Source organism: Pinus tabuliformis, chromosome 3_2 (genome assembly GCF_031772625.1).
Source record: "Pinus tabuliformis cultivar Carrire ecotype Pingquan chromosome 3_2, CPIR1, whole genome shotgun sequence".
Classification (NCBI taxonomy): domain Eukaryota; kingdom Viridiplantae; phylum Streptophyta; class Pinopsida; order Pinales; family Pinaceae; genus Pinus; species Pinus tabuliformis.
Window position 1 is genome coordinate 623,902,795 of NC_142302.1, and position 23,409 is coordinate 623,926,203.

General features: G+C 37.8%; 1 protein-coding gene across 4 annotated transcripts in view; it reads right to left on the reverse strand.

Annotated features, from left to right (window-relative positions):
* Positions 1 to 6,122, reverse strand: part of LOC149182172 (Cystathionine beta-synthase (CBS) protein) — a 209,072-nt gene extending 202,950 nt beyond the window's left edge. For 2 of the 4 annotated variants that reach the window (XM_089416782.1, XM_089416781.1), the window contains exon 1: positions 5,873 to 6,122. The gene's annotated coding sequence lies outside the window, so the exon portion shown is untranslated. Of the gene's footprint in view, positions 1 to 5,858 lie in introns of all 4 variants that reach the window. The other 2 variants (XM_089416780.1, XM_089416779.1) reach the window with 2 other exon arrangements.
* Between the last annotated feature and the right edge of the window lie 17,287 nt (positions 6,123 to 23,409).

The window sequence follows — 23,409 nt, forward strand, 5'->3', positions numbered from 1 at the left end:
CCGTTATAATAAGGATCACGAAATTGAATGGATCAATGATAGGATGAGAGGTGATCCTAAAAGCATATTCACAAGAGAGGCTCAAATATATGGCTTGCTTGCCTTGAAAGCAAGATGAAAGACTCTCTAGGAAGGGCTTAGGGGAATTCTAAGAGCTAGTGTTTGAGTATATGACTTGTCAAGAAGATTCTTAGCTCCTAAAATCCTTGTGGAAACTTCGCTTCCAAGTGGTCTTTGTGAAATTGGCTTAAATAAGTTATGGGACCACACAAGACCAAGTGGACTCGAGTTAGGTAAAGGGGTTAGGGTTTAACAACCAATGATATACTTGACCTAATCAGGGGGTAGAAGGGGATGAAAGAAGGAAATTTCAATGAAAGATAATGCAATGATCTCAGTGAGGTTTCTAGCCTAAGGAAACAAGGGGCAAGAATCAGTCTTCAAGCTAGGGCTTGCGATATCTCAAGATCCCACTGTCGAAATCTCATGAAATTTGGAGGGCTTCTTGAGGACACACTAGCGTAATTGTGGTCCAAAAATCGAAAGTTTGGATGGCTAGATTATGAGATAATGTATGCCTTAGGTGACCTATGTAGGCTAGGCCTAGAAAAGAGGGGAAGGTGAAAGAAATAAGCTTTGAGGTGATCACCTATGGAGGACCAGTGCCTAATCCTTTTGGGGAGATTGGAGTCAAGTAGAATTATGACTATGGACTTTGGATTTTCTATGTCAAGGAGGCCTCGAAGACAGCTTCGCTTATCATTAGGGTAGCAACAAATGCAGCTTCAAGAGATTTATACTTCGTTTTGCAAAATAGATAGCTTATCAAGATGAATTTCAATGATGAAGCATCTCTAGGAACATTCATTCATAATACATGGCCATACATGAGGCATTACTATCTAGAAACAAAATTTCCACAACTTCGCAAAAATTGATGCAGTAAATTAGCCCTAGTATAGCAAAATCCCAACAACAATGTATGTGACAAAATAGAAGAAAGAATAGCATTAAATTGCACTTACATGTATTAAGAGTATATCCAACCATCAAAACTTTATCAAGATGAATTTCAATGATGAAGCATCTCTAGGAACATTCATTCATAATACATGGCCCATACATGAAGCATCACTATCTAGAAACAAAATTTCCACAACTTCGCATAAATGGATGCAGTAAATTAGCCCTAGTATAGCGAAATCCCAGCAACAATGTATGTGACAAAATAGAAAGAAAGAATAGCATTAAATTGCACTTACATGTATTAAGAGTATATCCAACCATCAAAACTTTGCCAATCAAGAAGCTCCAAGACAAGAGAAAATGATCCAAACATCAAAATTCATTCCATGCTCCAAAAATTCGTCCTCCAAGAAGGATAACGAAGTTCTCTAAAGAGATACAAGTCCAATCCAAGTGATGATGCTAAAATGAATTCACATCACTTGTATTTATACACTTCTAATGAGTTTGATTTAGCTAATTAGGCCTACATTAGCCCCTAGAATAAAATAATGTGCAAAATAACTAACTTTTGGTGACAAACCCACCAAACTAGCTCATAAACAAAAGAATAAGCCTCTCAAGAGGTCGAATGATCAATAATACATGTCGTTGGGCCTTCTAAGAAGCCTGATGAAGTCCATAAGTGCCATAATGATGAATAGGACTCCCAAAAGTAGTGGACAAGGGGTTGGCCCCTTGTTCTCCAAATAATAAACCTGTGGTGCTCCCAATGGGTGTGGGGACACACAAGTAACCTCATGGGTCTCCAAATAGATCGAAGATGCCTGTAGACCATCTGCAAGGGCTCATATGATGGTGTAAGTGATGCCACATCAGCATACAAGCTATGGGTCATCTACCAAGTGCATGGTACAATTGTGGGATTGAATGGGCATGTTGAACCAGGTGCATCTTCCTCGTCCAATAGGTGAAACTCGAGCAATATCTGAACACCTCTAGGGATCCATGGGAATGTTGTGGTGCACGAGATACCTCGGCCTTGATTTTTCCACCCTTCTTTATATGTCTTTTACCTTTTATGATTTTTTTTATTAACAACTCAGGCCTCAAAGGATAATAGCATGATGTGTAAGGTATAGCAGTGGATACCCATTTTAAAGTAGGGCGGTTCATTGCCCACCAGGGGTTGGGACAATCATGGGTTTCAGAATGATAAACGAGGCTCATCTAGGGCCTAAAGGAACCAGGGTGATGGGCATGGGTATGGGGTAGAGCTCATGCATTTGGCTTTTGCCCGCATGCTAAATGTGTTTGTCTCGACCATCTTTTGCATTTTGTGGTACATTTTCCTGTTGAATGTGGCCAATTATGCTTTTACTTTTCTTGTCAACTGCATCAACCTCCGAGGCATCGTTTCAAGCCTAACCCAAGGTGTGGGCAAGGGGAAGGGGAGGCCAACCCTACGTGGACCTAGGTGGGAAGAATAATGAATGGGGCTATAATGAATGGAAAGGGAGTAATGTATATGGATGAGGGAGCGGGACCACTCAACCAAAATCGAGGTTTCCCATGTCAGTAAAAGAGATCCCACGAGACTAAGATCCAAGGGTAACATCCAAAAGGAGTCTAGGGGACAGAAGCACAAACCTAGCCCACTCTTTCTGCCGAATTCCCCCATTAATCCATGCCCAAAAGTGTCCATGATAAGCAAACTACAATACTCAATTACCAAATGACAAGGCATGCCTTTAGGTTCGGGAGGCCCACCTTCAAACATATGATCATGACAGATGGGTGAGGGACCACATGGCTGGTTCAAGTGGCAGAGAAATGGCACGAGCTAGTTGGTGGCTGCAATGGGCTGCCAGCTGCTGGTTGAGGACCATCTTAGAAAAATTTGCTCCTAGGGATATCAACCACAAAATATTGGGTAACACACAACACCCCCTAGCACTATTGTACACACAGATACCTTTCCAACAATGCAAGAATGACATCAATCAAAGTCTGTATGCAAAAGTTATGCCACTTGGAAGTTACCTTCATATTTTAACCACCAAAATTCGATAGGATACCACATCAACCCCATTATTCATGGAAAAAGAGCTAGCCATGTGACGATGATGAAGTAGACTCTAGAAGTATCAATATTGTAACTCTAGTTAAGAGTTGAAAGAGTCAAACTTAACCACTAGTAGAATATCGGGTTGTTATTACTGGGCCACTAGGAGGAAAAGGGGTTACATTATATTCAAATGCATTTTGTTCCAAAGATGAGCTAAGTAGTCGAGAATGGATAGGAAGAGAGAAAACATAGAGGATTTGTGCATTATAGCAACCCATGGGCCACAGGTGTCACTTCTTTGTACTTTCATCTATTTTCTATTCAGAGAAAGAGAGCACAGTGGCCTAACCTTCTAGCTTGTGTTTTTCCCAAAAGGTTTCCAAGGTTATATCTTGTGTCAATTGTAGTTTGTGAGTTTTATTTCGTTGTTCTCTATTTTCTACATATTTTATCTATTACATGCATAAGCATAACACAGTGATTAACAAATCCATAAATCTAAGAAGATATTAATCCTCATAGTGTAGATTTCAGATTTTAAGTATAATTTCATCAATCTGTTGTGACAAACTGTCCAATGGAATATCCATGGTAGTTTTCGGATCAGTATGTTTTTTTCAAAATTTAAGTATTTTTTGGTCAATCAAATGTTTGGTTTGGCTTTTTCCAATTCCCGATTTTGGGGTTAACCAATTTGATGACCAGTTTGGTTCTAATAATATTCCCAAAAACACTTAACATGCAGTTGACCACATAACATTTTACAAAATTACTATTTTTACCATGGTAAATCGGTAACTTGTTGGAGTAATATGAGCGAGACCCAAGGTCAAACCTAGTGGTTGCCACTATAAAAAAATTATTAATAACAAAAAAATATTTCAATGCAGATCATATATAAAATCTCTTTTTCACCCAACCTCGACCGCAACAACCCTTAATATGGTTTAAAAGTTTTCTTGTTGCGCCAAAAACACCGAACATGGAGTTAACCACATGGCATTTTAAAAAATTATTAATAACTAAAAATATTTTAATGTGGGCCATATAAAAAATAAACAAAAAAAAAAAAATCGCCGAACCTTGGCCACACTAACCCTAAACATGGATTAAAAAAGTTATTATTGAGACAAAAACACTCAAATAGAGTTGACAACATGGCATTTAAAAAATTTATTGATAAAACAAAAATATTCCAATGTGTGCCATATATGAAATATTTTTCTTCACCCACATGGACCACACCAGCCCTAACATGGTAGATTTTTTTGGTGTCTCCTCCCAAGTTCCAACTACCAAAATTTTCGAACCTTCACCACCTTACAGAAGGAAACCCTTGAAACCCAATCACTCTAGCCAGATTTGACACTATAATATTCTAATGTGTACCTTAAGCAAATTTATTTAAATTTTATATCAACTTTATAGATAGATAGACTAATAGATAAATAGATACTAATTAAAAATAAAAACCTTCTTATATGACCAATAGGAGCTTTCTACTTCTAGATATGAGGGAGATGTATAATTCCTTCAATGCTTAATATGGAGTTGAGAGGTGGCATTCAAAAAAAAATATTAATAATAAAAATATTTAGCTGTTGGGTATAAATAAAATATCTCAATTTCCACATTAAATAAAAAGTTTTAATATCAATTATACACACACATGTATATATATGATCAGCTTAAATCCATTTTAACTCCAAAGCTTAAATCTATCTTAACTCCGTGTATATATATATATAATGAGCTTAAATCCATCTTAACTCCGGATCTATCATGTGCCAAGTGGGATGTGATCTTAACTCCAAAGCTTAAATCTATCTTAACTCCAAATCAATATATATATATATATATATATATATATATATCTTAATTCATCTTAACTACAAATCTCTGTAGATCTATCATTTGTCAAGAGGGATAAAAGTCCCCTTAGACTAAAACCTAAATTGGATTAAAAAACTTGATCCCCTAGGCACATGATAATTCCCAAGTTAAAATGGATCTATGCTGGTTTTAAACTAGTGTAACTCAGGGCTTAAATGTAACTCTAATCCTATACCAATCACCAGGTTCGGAAAGTCTCTTGGGATTTTATACATAAATAGTCCTATACCAATCACCAGGTTCGGAGAGTCTCTTGGGATTTTATACATAAAGGAGAAGAATAAGGAAAATACCAAGCGGCTGAATACATAATGTGAAAAAATGGATAGAAGACTACTCCCTCCAAAATGCAGCTCGGTTATATTGTGATGGGACGAGGAAGCAAGTTATATTCAGTGAACACAAGCTTCATGTATATTACATTTACAATCGAACCAGACCAGATCCAGCCCCCACCCCCTCGCACCAGACCAGACCCTTGACCCAGCCCAGGGCAGAGCTTAGGAAAGTAACTTTTATTGATTTCAAGCTGGTGAATATCCGGGCTTAAATGCGACTCTAAAACCATGCTTAACGAACACCATGTTCTCACCATGGCTTGGGAGGTCCACACTGAAATCTCATGCATAAATAAGCAAAGACTGCATTGAAAAACGGTTACCAATTGCTATATACATAATGCACAAGAGGTTAAGTCGGTCCATCAGTACTCCCTCCAAATATAGTTAGGTTATATTGGTTTATATTCTGTATTAGTGAAATGTACGCACTCAACCAGTCCTGTGTTTTGTGTATTTAGCAGATTGTTCAGATCATGACAGATCTTCTTTTGATAAATGAAATGTATATGTTGCAAACAATGAGATCTTATTGATCTTGAAGTAGCTGGAACTTTCAAAACCAGGGCAGAGGTAGAGCAAATTAATATTACCACCACAACGATACCTTGCGAACAGAAAAATTGAGCCTGGTGTGTCTGTACGTCTTTCCCCTTCGCCGACAGAGTTCAGAGTTTGTTCCTTCCTCCAACCCAACAGAGCAACTAGTGAATTTTAATTTCGAATTCAATTTCAAAGTACTTCTCATCGAATTGAATCGATGCCTTATTCTTCGTCCTTAGCAGTATACATTTCGTCGCAAATGTCGACACGTGTCAAGTCGGTTCTCCATGTAAAGACACGTCACTTATGTGCAGCTTTGCTGAAAGCAGACGGCTCTCACGTTGAAAATAATATATGGAAAGTTTATCCATGACAACTTAAAGTTGTTAATATTGAAATTAAATTTTATTAAATATCTAAAAGAAAATTACCTTGACAACAACATCAAGCGGTGTTACTCAATTGTGAGAACTTTTAAATTTACAACATACTTTGTTAACGGTTCAATATATTGAGAGAAAAAGAAGGTATGGTTTATTTAGTTAGAAAAAGAAGGCTTAAATAAATAATTTATTTAGTTTAAAAATATGAAAAAATGGAAATCATATGAGAATTGTAATATGTTATTTTGTGTTGCAAGTTCAAAAATTTACAAAAGTAAAAGACTTGATCACAAAGATCTTTTTGCATTCTTAAAAACAGATATTGCAGCATATTCTCAGCTAGGTGAAGTCTTTATAGTGGGTGATTTCAATGCTAAGACTGCAAGTGAGCAAGCTAGCATTCTTTGTTGTAAAGAAGACTGCGACCCTATTTGGCTTATAGAAGAGAGTAATCATCAGTGGGAAAGAATTTCAGAGGACAAGGGTTGCAATCTCTTTGGTGAACAATTGCTTACTCTATGTGGGGCTTTCGATTTAGTCATTTGTAATGGTTTGACTAGATGGGCAAAGTTTGGTAATTTCACTTGCAATACTTACAATGAAGCAAGTGTAGTAGATTATGTAATTTTCTCGCATGGTTTGTGTGAGAAAATGGAGGAAGTTTTGATTGGAGATCAGCTTTGGGACTTAAAATCATATCACAAGCCAATTTATTTAAGTTTCTCTTGGACTGGAAAGAAGCAATTAGAGTCAAAAACTCAGTGTGTTCAACAAAATCTCCCAAAGGGCAGAATTCTTTTGACTCCAGAAAATTGTAATACCTTCAAAATGACGCTAGAGAGGCTCTTTGAGAAGGAGAAAATCCCAATTCATGACCTTCATAGTCACGAATTAACACATTTAATTCAAAGCGCACTTGCAGAGTGCAAAAGAGAAAAAATTAAGAAGTCTAAAACAAATTGCTTTCTGGTTAATGCTTGGTTTGACGAGGAATGCAAAAAGGCAAGGAGAATGTGGAAAGAGTCAAACAAAGATAACATAAAGCTCAAAGCTTACAAGCATATATTAAGAAAGAAAAAGGTTAATTTCATGGTTTCAAGGAGGGAAGAACTAATATTCCTTGGGAAAAATAACCCCAAATTATTTTGGAAGGAGCTCCAACCAAGAAAGATGCAAATTGAAAATAGTATTACATCTTCTAAATGGTTTGATTATGCAAGACAACCCTATGAGCATGATCCCAAGGTTGACCCTCCTCCCTTGGTCAACACGGATACTAAACTCTTCATGGTGCAAGAGGTAGAGATGGGTATCAAGAAGTTGGGTGTTGGAAAAGCAAAAGACTTAGATGAACTCCAAGCACCGTATCTAATGTGGGGCTTAAAGATTCTTGCACCTCACATTACAAAAAAATTCAACAACATCATACAACAGGGATTCCCCACAGATTGGACAACTAGTTTGGCAATACCTCTTTTCAAGAGTGGTGATGTCAATAAATCCCTCCAATTATACAACCATAATGATAAACACCTTGTTTGCAAATTTATTTGGAAGCATGCTCAAAATAAAATCAGCAAGTGGGCAGAAGAAAGAAATAAGCATGCTAAAGGGCAAGCATGTTTTAGACCTAATCATTCCACAGTTGATCATTGTATAACTTTAAGGCACATCATTGAAAAAGTTTGGGAGAAAAAGGAAGAAGTCTTATGTTTCTTTGTTGATTTCATAAAAGTGTTTGACACAGTTCTTAGGGATAAGTTGTGGCACAGAATGGAGGAACTTGGGGTTCCTAGACATTTGAGAGCAGTTGTGCATAAGCTGTATGAAGAGGTGAAAGTCAAAATTAGAACTTCAACAGGCATTTTTGAAAGTTTTAGAAGCAATATCGGGGTCAAGCAAGGTTGCCCACAGTCTCCTACCCTTTTTGGTTTATATATCGACAAGCTTGAGGAGTGGTTGAATTCGCAAGGGGGTGATGGTATCCATTTGGGAAAGTTTGTTATAAGGTTTCTTTTGTATGCAAATGACCTTATTCAAATTGCTTAATATGTTCTTGTTTTTCAAGAGCACTTATTATCCTTTGCGCATTTTTGTAGAAGGGTGGGGATGCAAGTCAATATTAGCAAAACGAAAGTTTTGGTTTTCTCTAAAAAAAGAAAACATAACCAGCATAAGTTCTACTTTGAAGGCAGCATTCTGGAAGAAGTTGTGGATTACAAATACCTCGGAATTGACTTCAACAAAAATTTAAGTTGGGATGATTGTAGAAAGAAAATAACTTTGGGGGGTTGGAAAGCATTTTATGCTTTTCAAAATAGGTGTAGAGAGGTTGAGTTATGGGACTGGAAACCCACTCAAACTCTTTTTGGGCTTCTATTGATTCTGGTGATTCTCTATGGTTGTGAATTGTGGGCCAACAATACATCCGACATGTAGTGGAAACAAATTGAGAAAATCCATAAGTGTTTGATTACAAACAAGTTCAAAATTAAAAGTGTAGTTCCTTATGTTATCGTGTTAAGTGAAACAAGGGTTGCTCCTATTGAAGCAATTTCTATGGTGTGAGTCATAATGTACTTTAAAAAATGAGCAAATGGAAGAGGGAAAATGGCGTAAGTTTGTCTTCAATGATATATTGTGCAAAAGAAAGAAGCCTTGGATGCAGCAAAATAACAAATGGTTTAGTAAATGGGGTATTCGTTTGAATATGTGTCCCATACACAGTAAAGAGATATAAAAAATTCTTATCGATAAGTTCCACAAGCGTATTTGGGATAAGGAGCTAGGGAGAAAGAAAAAATATTATATTGAAGTGTTTAATCCTACTCATAATCATCAACAAAAAGTGTACATAGAGGCCAATATTTCTTGAAGAGCCAAAATTTTTATTGCTCAATTAAGGACTAATTCTCATCAACTCCGTTGTGAAACAAGGCACTGGAAAAGGCCAAAAGAAGTGTGGGAGGAAAGAGTATGTATTTTTTGTTCTTCCAGAAAAGTGGAAATAGAAAAACATTTCATTTTAGAATGTGAGGCCTTCAAAGACAACAGGGAAAGTTATGCATATATTTTGACAGCTAGCTCTTGGGATATCTAGTTAGCAAGGGGTTTGTCGAGAAGCTCAGAGCGTTTATTGTGAGACTTCACAAGAAAAGGGCCAAATATAACAATCAGATGAAGCATCAATCTATCCCATAAGCTATCTTTAGCCTCATGGATGTTAAAATAATTTCTTTCTTTCTTTATTCTAAACGAATTGAGCAGTAAAACTACATCCTAAGAAGGTGGTTTTTGTCAATTTAGTGTATTCTAGGTGGTTGGGAGGGTTTAATGATAACCTCCTTATTTAAAAATGGAATATTTACCTTAATCCCTGTTCCACAAATAACAAGGAGTTAAAAAAAAATTACTGGAGAAGTTATGGGGAAAAGAGTTGGGTAGAAAGAAGAAGTACTATGTTCAGGAATTCAACCCCACTTGTGATCTCCAACAAAAAGAGTACATTGGAACAATCATTATGTGGAGAGCAAAGATTCTTATTGCTCAATTAAGAACTAATTCACATCAACTTCGGTGTGAAACAGGGTAGTGGAAAGGACCTAAACAAGCCTGGGAAGAACGGGTGTGTACTTTTTGCACTTTTGGGACAGTGGAATCAGAAAATTTCATTTTGGAATGTGATGCTTACAGAGACATCAGAGACAGTTATGGCAATATTTTAGCATCAATTCCTTGGCATTGTATTTTTAGTGAGGGGACTGTTAGAAGGTTGGGTTATCTCATCATCAATTTGAGGAAGAAAAGGATTGAATTGCAAAAGGCGAAAAGCAAGGAGGTTGGTGGTCCCATAGACTATTTTTAGTCTTATGAACGTTAAAATATCATGCATTCATTCATTCATTTTATTTCAATTTAGTCTTACCTCCCACCCCTTTGATTCTTATCAACTATGTACACTTATCCTAAAACATCCTAAAAAATTAGTAATAAATTAATTATTTTATATGACATGGTTGTTAAAACAAACATAGTTGTATTGTTCATTATAATATGGTTAAAATATTAAATCAATTTTAAATTGATTTATAAAGATATTATTACTTTGTAATATTATGAGGGGTTAGTTGAAGTATGCTTAAATGTAATATTATTACTATTTTTATAATTGAAATATTTATCCCCACAGTGGGTGTCAAATTAGGGGATCTGAGCTCCAATCTCGAGATGAGGGTAATTGAGTTTATGAGGGGGCTTGATCTTCTCTACAAGTGGTGTTTGGCATGCATTCAAGGTTTAGTGTGAGTGGTTTGCACTATGATGTGGCTTGGATTTGGAAGTGGATTGACCTTGCAGGACAAGTCGATCCTCTGCTTTGTTCTCTAGTTATTCCCATTGTTAGTATGGAAAGTGGTGAGGAGGGAGGTGCTTATCATGTCGTAGGGTGGTGGATATCAATGTTTACTTGCACTGCAAGTTTAAAAGGAGCTCTCACTAATTGGTTTCCTTGGTATGGTTGGTTGCATGGTGTTTTCCTACTGCTTTTTCTCCTAGTTTAGGTATTCCTGGATTGGTTTTGTTATTCAGTTTTAAGTTATTTCTATTTCATGCTACTATCTCTGGTTATAGGCTGAGGGAAGTATTTGATTGGTTTTTGTGTGCTCCTAGGCATTGGGTTGTTTCCTCGTCAATCTAGTTGCACTCAAGAGGTTATTTCCACCAACTTTAGGTCTCATTCTTTAAGCAAGTTTGCTTTGCTTCTAATTTATGGGAATTGGATCATTGGTTGGGTGTCTCCTTACTCAACTTATATGCATTTGGTTGTTTCTGGTTTTGGTACCCCTACTAAATTCTTAGTCCTTAATTCCTGAATGGGGGTGTTACTTTCTAACCTCAAAGTTTTAGGGGATTCTAACAAGTTTTGACTTTTTGTCTTGTTTATATCTCCTTCTTGTCATTGCCTTCTCCTTAATAGTTTTTCCTATTCCTTTGGCAGGGTTGGAGAGGTTTTGGGTTTTCGTAGTTCAGGTAGAACTCGATCCTTTGAGTTTTCTTTATCATTTTATTTTGCTCTCTGTTGGGGTGTGGTTTTTTATTTTCTTACAAGTGGGATAGGTGGTTTTTTGTTGGCCTCTTACTCAATATCTCATGGTGAAGAGCTTCCTTGGGAAGTTGGGGGATAAGTGTTAATTTATGAATTTGGGGTAGCATCGAACATGTGTTCTAGTCTTTGAGGTGTTAGAGAGGCTAAGGAACGCAAGATCTCCAATACCCAGAAAAGGTTTCATGAGAAAATACTTAGAAACCTCTCAATTAAGTTAATTGATCAATAATTAAAAATGACTGAGTCTAACTTAGGAAAATTAATTAATTAATGGGTATTAATTGAGGAAATCCACTTTTCCTCTAGAGACTTCCAAAAAAGTGTATTGATGGAGTCAAATTAATCTTAGTCATCAATCACAATTAAATCTTGGTCGTTGATGCTCGAACGAGAGATTATAAGAGCAAGTCGATGGGATGGAGATAGACACATTGAATCGGTAAGGGAGGAAGGCAGTGTGAATTAACTAGTGCATAGTAATCAACGACATCATAGTTTGATCCATGAAAGCATTAGGGAAAGGGTTTTAGTAGAGATCAAAGAGAGGATTTCCAGGGGATATTTCCAGAGTCAGAGTGAGGACTGAATTCATTTGCAGGATGGTCATACCAGTTGTGATGAATTCTCTAATGGGCAGATCTGGGCAGCGGATTGTATTCCTATTGTCAGGAATCAATTCTGAAAGGAAGAGAGAGCTTGTATATTACGAGTGCAGGATCACCAAAGGAGTAAGGTCAGTGAGCTTGAGATCCAATTAGCCAGTAGCATTTATAGCACCGAGTGCGCAAAGCAAAAGGGAGTGTGAATTACTAGAAGAGGCCGAGTTGGGTTTTACAATGGAAACAGTGAGTTTCCAAGTCGATCTGCCCGTTGGGGTAGTGGAGAAAATATTTCAGAGCTTTGCTAGTGTTTGGCAAGCAAATTATTGTACTCTCTAATTTTGCTGAAGAATAATAAAATAAACCCTCATCTGCTGCACTAATTTTCCCTTCAAGGTTTTCCCTGAGACATTTAGTCCAAAATATTATTGTCAAATTTTTATGTGTGTGCATATATTTCTTAGTTCCTTATTGTAATTCCACATTGCATTTTATTTGTGAATAATGCATCATCGAGTTCTTTGTTATTTTTCGTAAACAAATAAACTGTGTTTAGTTAGGAGAATAATTATTAGTTGGTGCATTCGAGGAAATTTCACATGGTATCAAGGCATTATTGATCAGATCAGAGGCGAAAGATAGAGAGATCATGCAGTTTCATAGGGATATCTGAAGCACAGGGTTTAGATCTGTGTAGGACAAGCCATGGTGTGAATTCCAAAGGCAAGAAATTCGAGTTCCAAATCCAGTTCGGAGGAAAAGTGCGAATTGCTGGTCAATAATTGTCATTGATGGAAAATATGTCGGTTGAAGTCTCCTATACTACACCATCACTACACTACTTTCATAATGACTTGACTCCTATAACGAAGCCACATTGTCCTCATCACTATCTTATTGATTAGTACACTATCACTGCACTAGTACATGAATCGTGTGACAAAGCCATGTTGTCTGAAAGAAGCTATCATTCTGCACTAAATAATTCAAATATAGTCACAAAGAAAAATATCTTTTTTTCCACCTTAGAGGCATCCTTCCACAATGATTCTTATACCATCTGAAAGAGGATTTTTTTCTCTTTCTAACAAGCCCTTACTCGCCTCCAAACTCCCGATGGTTAGTGAGAACTTGAATTTTTAAGTTGGAAGATATATATTCACTTATGAGCCGACCTTACTTTGGCCTACTTATGTCGACCTATTCTAGAGATGTGTCTATTCATCTTCCTAGAACAAACTATATATATACACATTCCAATTTTCACTTATTTGTCATTGACTCGTCATCAATCACAATACATGAGATATTTAGTTCACATCTTGTGAACTTAAAAGCGTATAGGAGAAGGAACCTTTAGATATTTTGTTTGGGCTTAAAAATCTCATCAAACCGCACTGTAGACCTCGGTATTAGTGCAGTCCTACTGATGCTCAGACTTGTCTAAAATTAAGGAGGATTAAAGATCTCAGGTTATACTTCTGGACCTCGGGCTTCAAGAACATAATTGTACCTTCGCTTGATTGTGCCTCTTTGTTCTCAAACTAAGTGCAGTCATAGCTTATGACTATGGCAGGGTGTTAACCTTCAGAAGCATACAACTGCAGCTTGATTAAAGGAAAATACCTCTCGGACAACAGTATTTTTAAAGCGTTGAAAACAGTGCAGTGGACTCTCTTGACACAATGCAGTGGACTACTTATCGGATTGGTGTCTAGCCCAGTTTGGTTGATTGTCTCTTAGATAACTCATATTAAGGAGAAGATACCTCAGACTGTGACATGGATTAACTGTGCCTAAAAATCAAGTGGACCAATAGTGGCATCATTTAGATAGTGGATTGAAAATAAGACAATGCCTTGGATAGAAGCAGACAGTGGCTTGGATAGTAGCGTGCAGTGGGTTGAATTATGTGACAACATAGCTAGACTATAAACTAAGAATGTAGCAGTGATGTCTATGGTGCAATATTGATAAAAGAAGTGGAAATGGTGCGGTATGGTGCAGATTGGTGAAATGAAGCGTTATTGAACTAACAACTTCAGTGAATCTTGGTGCATCAACTTTAAGTTGTCTTGAGATAATCTAGTGATTGAAGCAGTGGAGAAGTCATGGTGCAAACTCTGGTGCAGTGTTGATAAATAAGTGGAGATGGTGCAATATGGTGCAGATTAGTGAAATGAAGCAATCTTGAACTGAAGATAGCATAGTCAGTAGTGAAGGAGGATTGCCTTTAGACAGTGAAGCATTTCGTGTAAGTTCTATCTACATTATTTATTAAAACACATGATTGGTGTCCTTAGAGTTGGTGCTCCTAAACTCAAGGTCGGTGCCTTGGACGAGATAGGGTCGAATCCCTAGATGTCGAAGCCTCATCAAGAACCAAGTTGGTTCTTGGCAATAATTGTCATACATTGTACTTATTATTTTATACTCAATAAATTTATTCTTATACATTTCTCTTATTAAATTGGGAAGAATCTAACTGGTAATAATAAAAATTGAAAGAAAATATTGATTCACCCCCTCTCAGTATTTCAAACAATTGGTATCAGAGCCAACTTCTTCATAATCAGCCTAACAGTTGGAAGAAGGATTCTTAGTCGCAATGAAAAATCAAGAAGTGTCAAGAAGGCTTCCTTTGTTCGATGGCACAAATTTTGGTTTTTGGAAGAAAAGAATGTCCTACTACTTAATGTCCCTTGGGCCTAAAGTTTGACATTCTGTTTGAATGGGTACACTGCTCCTTCCACTCTTCCAACTGATCAATACGAAAGGAAAGCTTACATTGCAAATGCTAAAGATTTAAATTCCATCACGGTGTAATCACTCACTCTGAATTTACAATAGTCATGAATTGTGACTCGACCAAAGAAGTATGGGACAAGTTGATTGCCTTATATGATGGGGATTCTAAAGTTAAAAAGGCAAAGATTCAAACTCATAGAAGACAATTCGAAAGTCTTAAAATGGATGACAAAGAAGATATTGCATCATACCTTCTCTATGTGATTGAAGTTGTCAACTTCCTTAAAGGGTTAGGAGAAAAAGTTGAAGAAAGTACAGTTGTTCAAAAAATTATGAGATCTCTTCCTGACAGATTTGACTCCAAAGTGAGTGCTATAGAAGAAATGAATGATATACACACTCTCAAGATGGACGAACTTCATGGAATTCTCCCTGCCTATGAAATGAGGAAAGGAATCTCAAATTCCAAAGAAGTAGCATTCAAAGCCTCAAAATCAATAAGAGGAATAAAAGGATGGAATACTAGCAGCAATGACTATGATGCTGAAACTAAATTAGCACAATTTGTACGAAGACTCAAGAAAGGATCCAAGCTAAAAGGCAAGTACCCTCTTATTTGTTTCAATTGTGGAAGAATAGGTCATTATGCTGCAAAATGTCCTCGTAAACACGATAGTGATGATGAGGAAGATTCTAAAATGATGGTATACAAAAAGAAAGGGTTTAATAAGAAGAATTTCTTCTCTAAGCAAGATGAATCTAATGAAGATGAATTTGTAAACATCAAGAAGAAATCAACCAAAAATTTATCTCATCACAAAGGAGGTAATGATGAATCAAATGAAGAAAATGACTATGCTGGAAGCCAAGAAGTATTGTTCATGGCATTCACAAATGACGATGATTCAAGACTAGAAGTAAATGTGGATGAATTGTTAATAAGTGACATTGAATAAAATGAGAAATTACGAAATAAGATCATTTCTCTCAAGGCAAAAAAGGAGGAAGCAAAAAGAAGGGAAGACCTCTTGAAAAATAAGCTAAAAGAAAAGGAAGAAATATGTAAAAATCGTGAAGCTGAAATAGTATCTATAAGGAAGGAATTGGAGCAAGTCAAAAAGAGTTGGCAAAGCTCTCAAACACTTGACAATATCCTTAATGCTCACAAACCTCAATATGACAAATCTGGGATTGGTTTTAAATGATAATTATTAAATACAAAGAATAATGCAAGAAGTTATGCCGACGCACTTTCTAGCAATTCGAAAGAAGAAAAGTCATCTCATCCAAGGCCCATCTCAAATCCAAAGAATGAAGAAAGAGTAACTCCAAGGAAGAATGTTAATTCAAGTCATGGCTATTACAATAGGTATCAAACTATCCTTTTTGGGTATTGTTATTATTGTAAAAAATTTGGTCATCAAGCTAAACATTACTTGGGTCATAAGAATGAAACACCAAGATTGAAGGATCAAACAAATAAATCATGTGGTCTCAAAGAGAAAGGACAAATCAAGACCTATAACTCCTTTGATCATTTGACCAAGTTTGATCCCATGTAATGATTATGGACATAACGAACAAAATTGTCCACTCAAAAGAAGAGAAGCTAAAAGGGAGAATCTCAATATGGATAAATGTGGCCTAGCTCTATGTGCTCATAGTGATGAAAACCATTAGTTTGTGGAGAGTGGATGCTCGAGACATATGACAGGTGACAAAAAGAAGTTTGTCTCATTGAATAATAAGAATGGAAGTGTATCCTTTGGAAGTGGATTTGCTAAAATCACTAGAAAAAGGATCATTGCCCTTGTTAATGGAAAAGGAAAGGCTCAAAATGCTTTGCTGGTAGAAGGACTCAAACACAATATCTTGAGTGTTAGCCAAATTTGTGACCAAGGACATAATGTTGTCTTTAGCACCAAAGATTGTGAAATAAGAAACTCATCCTCAGGAGAACTTGTGACAAAAGGAGGAAGAACACTAGATAGCATTTACATCTTGAGCAAGATCCACAAAGATAAATGTCACTTGAGTCAAACATATGAAATTTGGTTATGACACAAGTGATTGGGGCATATAAGTTTTGATAATTTGATCAATATTAGCAAAATTAATGCAGTAAGCGACATTCCAAAGATGTTCAAACTAGATCAAGTTATATGTGGCCCATGTCAACATGGTAAGCAAACTAGAACCAGTCATAAGACTAAGGAGTTCTCAACATCAAAACCTTTGGAGATCATTCATGTAGATTTATGTGGGCCAACTAGAACTCCAATGCTCCAAGGTGAAAGGTACTTTCCTTTATTTGTTGATGACTATACTAGAATGATGTGGGAATATTTCATAAAATATAAATCTGAGGCATTTGAATGTTTTAAGAATCTTAAAGCTCTTGTAGAAAATGAAAAGGATTCTAAGATTAAATGCCTTAGAATGGATAGAGGGGGAGAATTCACATCAAAAGAATTTGATGAATTCTTTAAAGTGTTGATTTGTGGTAGCATCAGATGTGATCTAGCCATGAAAATTGGTGGAGAGGCTAAGGCACATGAGATCTCCAAGACCTAGAGGGGAAATTCCACCCAGATGGAGAGATATTAAAATAATTAATATTTTTAATGGGGTTCCTAAGTATAAACTTAGGAAAAATAAAATATTAATGTGTATTAATATAAAATGGGTGAGAAAGTTCTAAATGAAAAGGATCAAGCCATATCTAATCTTAGCCGTTGACTACGGACTTAATCTCAACCATTGAATCATCAATGGGAAAAGTATAAGAGGAGGCTTTAGGGTCAGTTGGAGATACACCAAGTTGATCAAGAATTCGATTTTTTGGGGCAGGTTTTGTTGAAAAATCGAGTTAGTGATCTGTTGCAGCGAGGGGCAGTTCGACAAAAGGTCGAGAATACATATCAGAGAGGCAGAGAAAGTGTCAGAGAGACAACGCAAAGCCTAGGAAGGTTGACGCAGAGGCAGCCAGGACTGACGTAGAGGCTGAGGAGGCCAATGCAGAAGACGCAAAGGCAATAGAGGCTAGCAGAGGCTAACAGAGCTGATGCTAGGCTGAAGAGGCAGCGTTGAGGAACTTTCATGGGACAGACTGGGAGCTGAGAGGCAGACACAGAGCAAAAGAGGGTGATGTAGTCCCTGGAGCGTATCGTAGTTCGAGAGAGAATCTTGGAGCAACTTTCTTTGTCCAGCTAAGGAACTGTCGAAGTTGCTATGGGATCAATCATCCAGAATATCTCTCTCTGAGGAGAGGTACTTCTACCAAGGAAATTCTCTAGAGGATGAGCCATTTCTGGCACCCTAGTTGTATTCCGAAAAATTCATATTAGTTGCATCAATTTTCCCGCAGTAGGTTTTTCCAGGGACGATTGTCCAAAAATAACGGTGTCGCTTGTGTCAGACGTAGAAATTTCAACATGGTATCAAAGGATTGCAGATCACATGAGGACTAAACGCACTAACATAAGTCTGAAATTTGCAGTAGTATCATCTATCCCGAGAGACAATTGTTCCATAGTAGAAGCATTTAGAGAAGAAGTGACGCAGAGCCTGCATCAATATTTCGAGCCAGGAGGAGGGTTAGCGCAAAGGCAGAAAAGGGCAGATCAGACTTGCGCAGTGCCCAATCATCTTTCTTAGCTAGGAAGGATCGACGTTGTGGCTAGGAAGAGCAGATTCAACCTTTGTCGGGATTGCGCATAGCTTAAAAGGCTCAGTTTCTTCAGTTGCCAAGGCTTGGGGAGGTGTGGGGAGATTGTGATTTGAGGAGTTGGTGGGACGTTGTTTCTATCGAAGTAGAACAACGTCTAAGGAGGTGGAGCCAAGGTAGAGGGAATCACTACCTCGATGGATTTCTAGCCAAGGAATCCAAATCCGTGTTGCAGTGGCAAAGGAGGATTGGAGAGGAGTAGTTTGACAATCGGCCAGAGGATTTCCAAGAGGGAAACCAAGACTTAGAGGGAGATTTCCAGGAGGGGATTCGAGACTCAGAGGGAGTCCATAAGAGGAACTAAAATGGCAATGAATGAATTAAGGGATCAGGAAAGGTTGGGCGAGGGTTCCAACTTTGTCATCTGGAAGGCCAGGGTCCTGGCAATCCTGGACGGACATCCTATCAAGGACGTCGCCTTGAAAAATGTAGCTGTCCCAGTTAACCCGAATGCTAATGAAAAGTATGAGGAGTCCAAGGAAAAGGGAAAATGATTGATCCTATATGGTTTTAAAGATCGTGTCATACCACATATTACTGAGAAGAACACAACAAGGGAGATGTGGGAGGCGTTGACCACCTTATACAAGGGCTCTTCCGTGCAGAGGAAGATGCTATTGGAGAATCAGCGGTGATCATATCAGATGCAGAAGGGAGAGCAGATAGATCAATTCCTTCTCAGGTTCTAGGAGATTCATGACCAACTCACTTACGTGGGGTCTACACCAGATGCAAAGTTTATGGTCAGGACTGCCCTGAATGCAATCTCCGATGAGTGGGAGATATTTTTCCAAAGTATTTTAGGCAGGGCTACTCTTCCCAGTTGGGAGGAAATTTGGGCAACTCTTTGACAGGAAGAGATCAGGAGGGTGACCAAGGTAGGGAGTAGTGGCAAGGGAGTTCGAATCAAGAAAGAGGAGGAGGAAGATGTGACTCTAGCATCTGCGAGACAACAAGGGAAGAGGAAGAAGAATTACATCTCCAAGGTTAAGTGCTTCCATTGTGGGGAGATGGGACATTATGCATCCCAGTGTCCCGGGAATAAAAACAAGGGAGAGGCTTCTAATTCAAAGGTGGCTCCAGCTAAGACGGAGAAAGAGGTCGAGACTGGTGATGATTGTGCCATGAGTGCTCATGCACCTCTAGAGAATAGGTGGGGAGACATCAAGTTGTAGTTAGGAGGACTACATACTAGGGGCGGGATCCTTGAGGTTCCTAAACTCTTGGATCACATTCATCTACGAGAGCACTTAACAACAGTAGCATGATGACAGGTGTCGGGTGGAGCAAAGTGTAGTGGAACAACAAGGGAATGCTTGAGTGCATAATTCTGAGGCAGTGCAGTGGAGGTTGTAGTAGTGCAAGAGGCACAAAGGTGTATGCAGCAGCACAGTGGAAGCAGAGGGAGCACAGGATAGCAGCAGAGGCAGCTTCAGTATCATAAGGCTTCCAGACTGACTGGGATGTCAGTATTTGGGAGAAGTCAGTTACCTACTTCTCGGTAACGGAGTTGCAGTGCAACAATTAACAGTAGAAATGCTAGGGGTAGCATGGGCAGCATGTTGAGAGGGAGTTGTAGTACAGGTGTAGCAGTGGCAGTGTCATGGGCTACAATATAGGCAGCAGCAGTGCAGAGGATGCGAGGTAGTAGGCCAAGCATCAACACAGGTACCGGTGCGGAGGATCAGTGTGATGTTTAAGTGGTGGAGCATTATTAGAGAACATTCCTCGCTAAGAGGGAGTGTTTATTTGTGGTAGCATCATATGTGCTCTAGCTATGAAAAATGGTGGAGAGGCTAAGGCACATGATATCTCCAAGATCCAGAAATCGTTTGGGGAAATTCCACTTGAATGGAGAGATATTAAAATAATTAATATTTTTAATGGGGTTCCTAAGTATAAACTTAGGAAAATTAAAATATTAATGTGTATTAATATAAAATGGGTGAGAAAGTTATAAATGCTGAGGATCAAGCCAAATCTAATATTAGCCATTGATTAGGGACTTAATCTCAGCCATTGAATCGTCAACGCGAAAAGTAAAAGAGGAAGCTTGAGGGTCAGTTGGAGATACACCAAGTTGATCAATAATTCAATTTTCTAGGGCAGGGTTTGCTGGGAAATCGAGTTAGTGATATGTTGCAGCAAGGGGAAGTTAGGTAGAAGGATGAGAATACATATCAAAGAGGCAAAGAAAGTGTCAAAGAGACAGTGCAAAGCCTAGGAAGGCTATCGTAGAGGCTGAGGGGGCCAGCGCAGAAGACACAGAGGGCCAAGAGGTTGATGCAGATGTAACAAAGGCTAGCAAAGCTGACTTTGGGCTAAAGAGGCAGCGCTAAGGAACTTTCGTGGGACAGACTAAGAGCTGAGAGGCAAACGCAGAGGAGAAGAGGGTGACGCAGTCTTTGGAGGGTGACATAGTTCCAGAGAGAAGCTTGGAGCATCTTTCGTTGTCCAGCTAAGGAATTGTCGAAGTTGCTGTGGGATCAATCATATGGTTATTGATCAACCAGAATATCTGTGTCCGAGGGGAGGTACTTCTATCGAGGAAATTCTTTGAAGGGTAAGCCATTTTTGGCACCCTAGTTGTATTCAGAAAACTACATATCTGCTGCACCGGTTTTCCCGCATTGGGTTTTTCTGGGGACTATTGTCCAAAAATAACAGTGTCCCTTGTGTGATTGTCTTAGTTATTTCAGTTGTTGATATGCATGTGTGTTAAGGTTGCGTTTTTATTTATTTCAGTATTTATATTTATAAATAACTTGTTAATGAAAAGAACAAGTAGGATATAACAATCCAGATAATGCAGTAGGGATTTCTGATGTGTCAGACATAGAAATTTCAACATAAAGTACATGGAATCAAAAAAGAATTCTATGTTGCTAGAACACCCAAGAAAAATGGGGTTGTTGAAAGAAGAAACTGAACTGTTCAAGAAATGGCAAGGACAATGTTACTAGCAGGTGACTTACAACCACAATTTTCGAGAGAAGCAGTTGGGACACTAGTTCATACCTTAAATTGAACCCAACTAAGACCAAATAATGAGAAAAAGCCTTATGAATTATGGAAAGGAAGACTTGCTTTAGTAAAACACTTCAGGATTTTTGGAAGCAAATGCTTTATAAATATCAATGATGACTCACCCGCAAAATTTGATTCTCAAGTTGACGAAAGAATATTCCTTGGATATTCTACTAGGAGCAAAGCTTACAAATGCTACAATAATCGACTACAGAAAATAATGGAAAGCATTGATGTGAAGATTGATGAAGCCCTTCCAGAAAAGGAAATTGAAGATCATGAATTTGACCCCCTCGTTGAAGAAAACGAAGAAGAACCGGAAAAAGATCAAGAAAAACAAAAGGAAAAAGAGCCATCTCAAACTCTTTCAAAAGTGAAATTCCTCCAAAAACATCACCCGGAAGAGAAAATTATTGGCGATGTAGATGAGGGAATACAAACCCGAAGAAGGATGACAAGTACACCAAGGAAAAATGATGTTACTCTCCTATCTATGATAGAACCATAAACTTTTACTCAAGTAAGTAAGAATCTTGATTGGGTGGAAGCCATGGAAGAAGAAATGTCTCAAATCGAGAAGAATGAGACATGGGAGTTGGTACCTCATCCAAAGGATAACAATATAATTGGAACTAAGTGGGTGTTCAAAAACAAAATGAATGAATATTGAAAAATCATCAGAAATAAGGCAAGGCTTGTCTGTAAAGGTTATTCACAAATTGAAGGAATCGACTTTGAAGAAACCTTTGCACCGGTAGCTCGTATGGAAGCTATAAGGATGTTCTTGGCATTTGCTTGCTCAAAAAGATTCAAATTCTATCAAATTGACGTAAAATCAACATTTATGAATGGGGAACTTAAGGAAGAAGTCTACATGGAGCAACCATAAGGGTTTGATCTAGGAGAAGGAAAAGACTTTGTATGTAAGTTTAAAAAGGAATTATATGGGTTGAAACAAGCTCCTAGAGCTTCGTACGCAAGATTGGATCACTATATACAACAACAAGGCTTCAAAAAGGGGGTGGCAGGAAGTAATCTCTACATGAAGATGGACAAGGATAAGATACTAGTCACTCTTGTCTATGTTGATGATCTGATTTTTGCTAGCAATAATGATGAGATGAGCCATGAGTTTTCTCAAAATATGTCAAAAGAGTTTGAAATGTCGATGATTGGTGAGTTATATTACTTCCTTGGACTACAAGTATCTCAAACCACAACAGGCATGTTCATATCTCAAGAAAAATATCTTAAAGACATGCTTAAAAGATATGGGATGGAAGATTGTGCACCTATGAGCACACTGATGACCATAAACTACAAATTGAGCAAAGATGAAGAATCCCCCTTGGTAGATGTAACTCTTTATAGGTCAATAATTGGAGCTCTCCTATACTTAACCGCTACAAGACCCAACATTATGCAAGTAGTAGGAATGGTGGGAAGATTTCAATCAACTCCTAAGCAATCCCATTTGTTGGTTGTGAAAATAATTCTCATATACTTGAAGGAACTCCTGACTCTTGTCTTTGGTATCCCAAAAGAACAACCCTTATAGTGACATCTTACACTGATGTTGATTGGGTTGGAAGCGTAGATGATCAGAAAAGTACCAATGGAAATGCATTCTTCATGGGAGATTGTCTAGTATCTTGGCTCAAAAAAAGAAATCATCTATATCTCTTTCCATAGCTGAAGCCGAATATATAGCTGCTGCAGATTATTGTACACAGATACTATGGATGAAGGAAGCTTTGAAGGATGTCAACATAGAAACTAAACAACCAATCACCATCTATTGTGACAACACTAGTGCCATAAGTCTCTCAAAGAATCCAATCATGCACTCAAAGACCAAACATATTCCAATCAAATACCATATTCTTCGTGAAAAGGTCGCTGAACAAAACATCAATTTGGAGTACATCAATACAAAAGAATAAATTGCAGATATCTTCACAAATCCTCTTCCACAAGAAGCATTTGAACATCTTCACCAAAAGATGGGGGTTG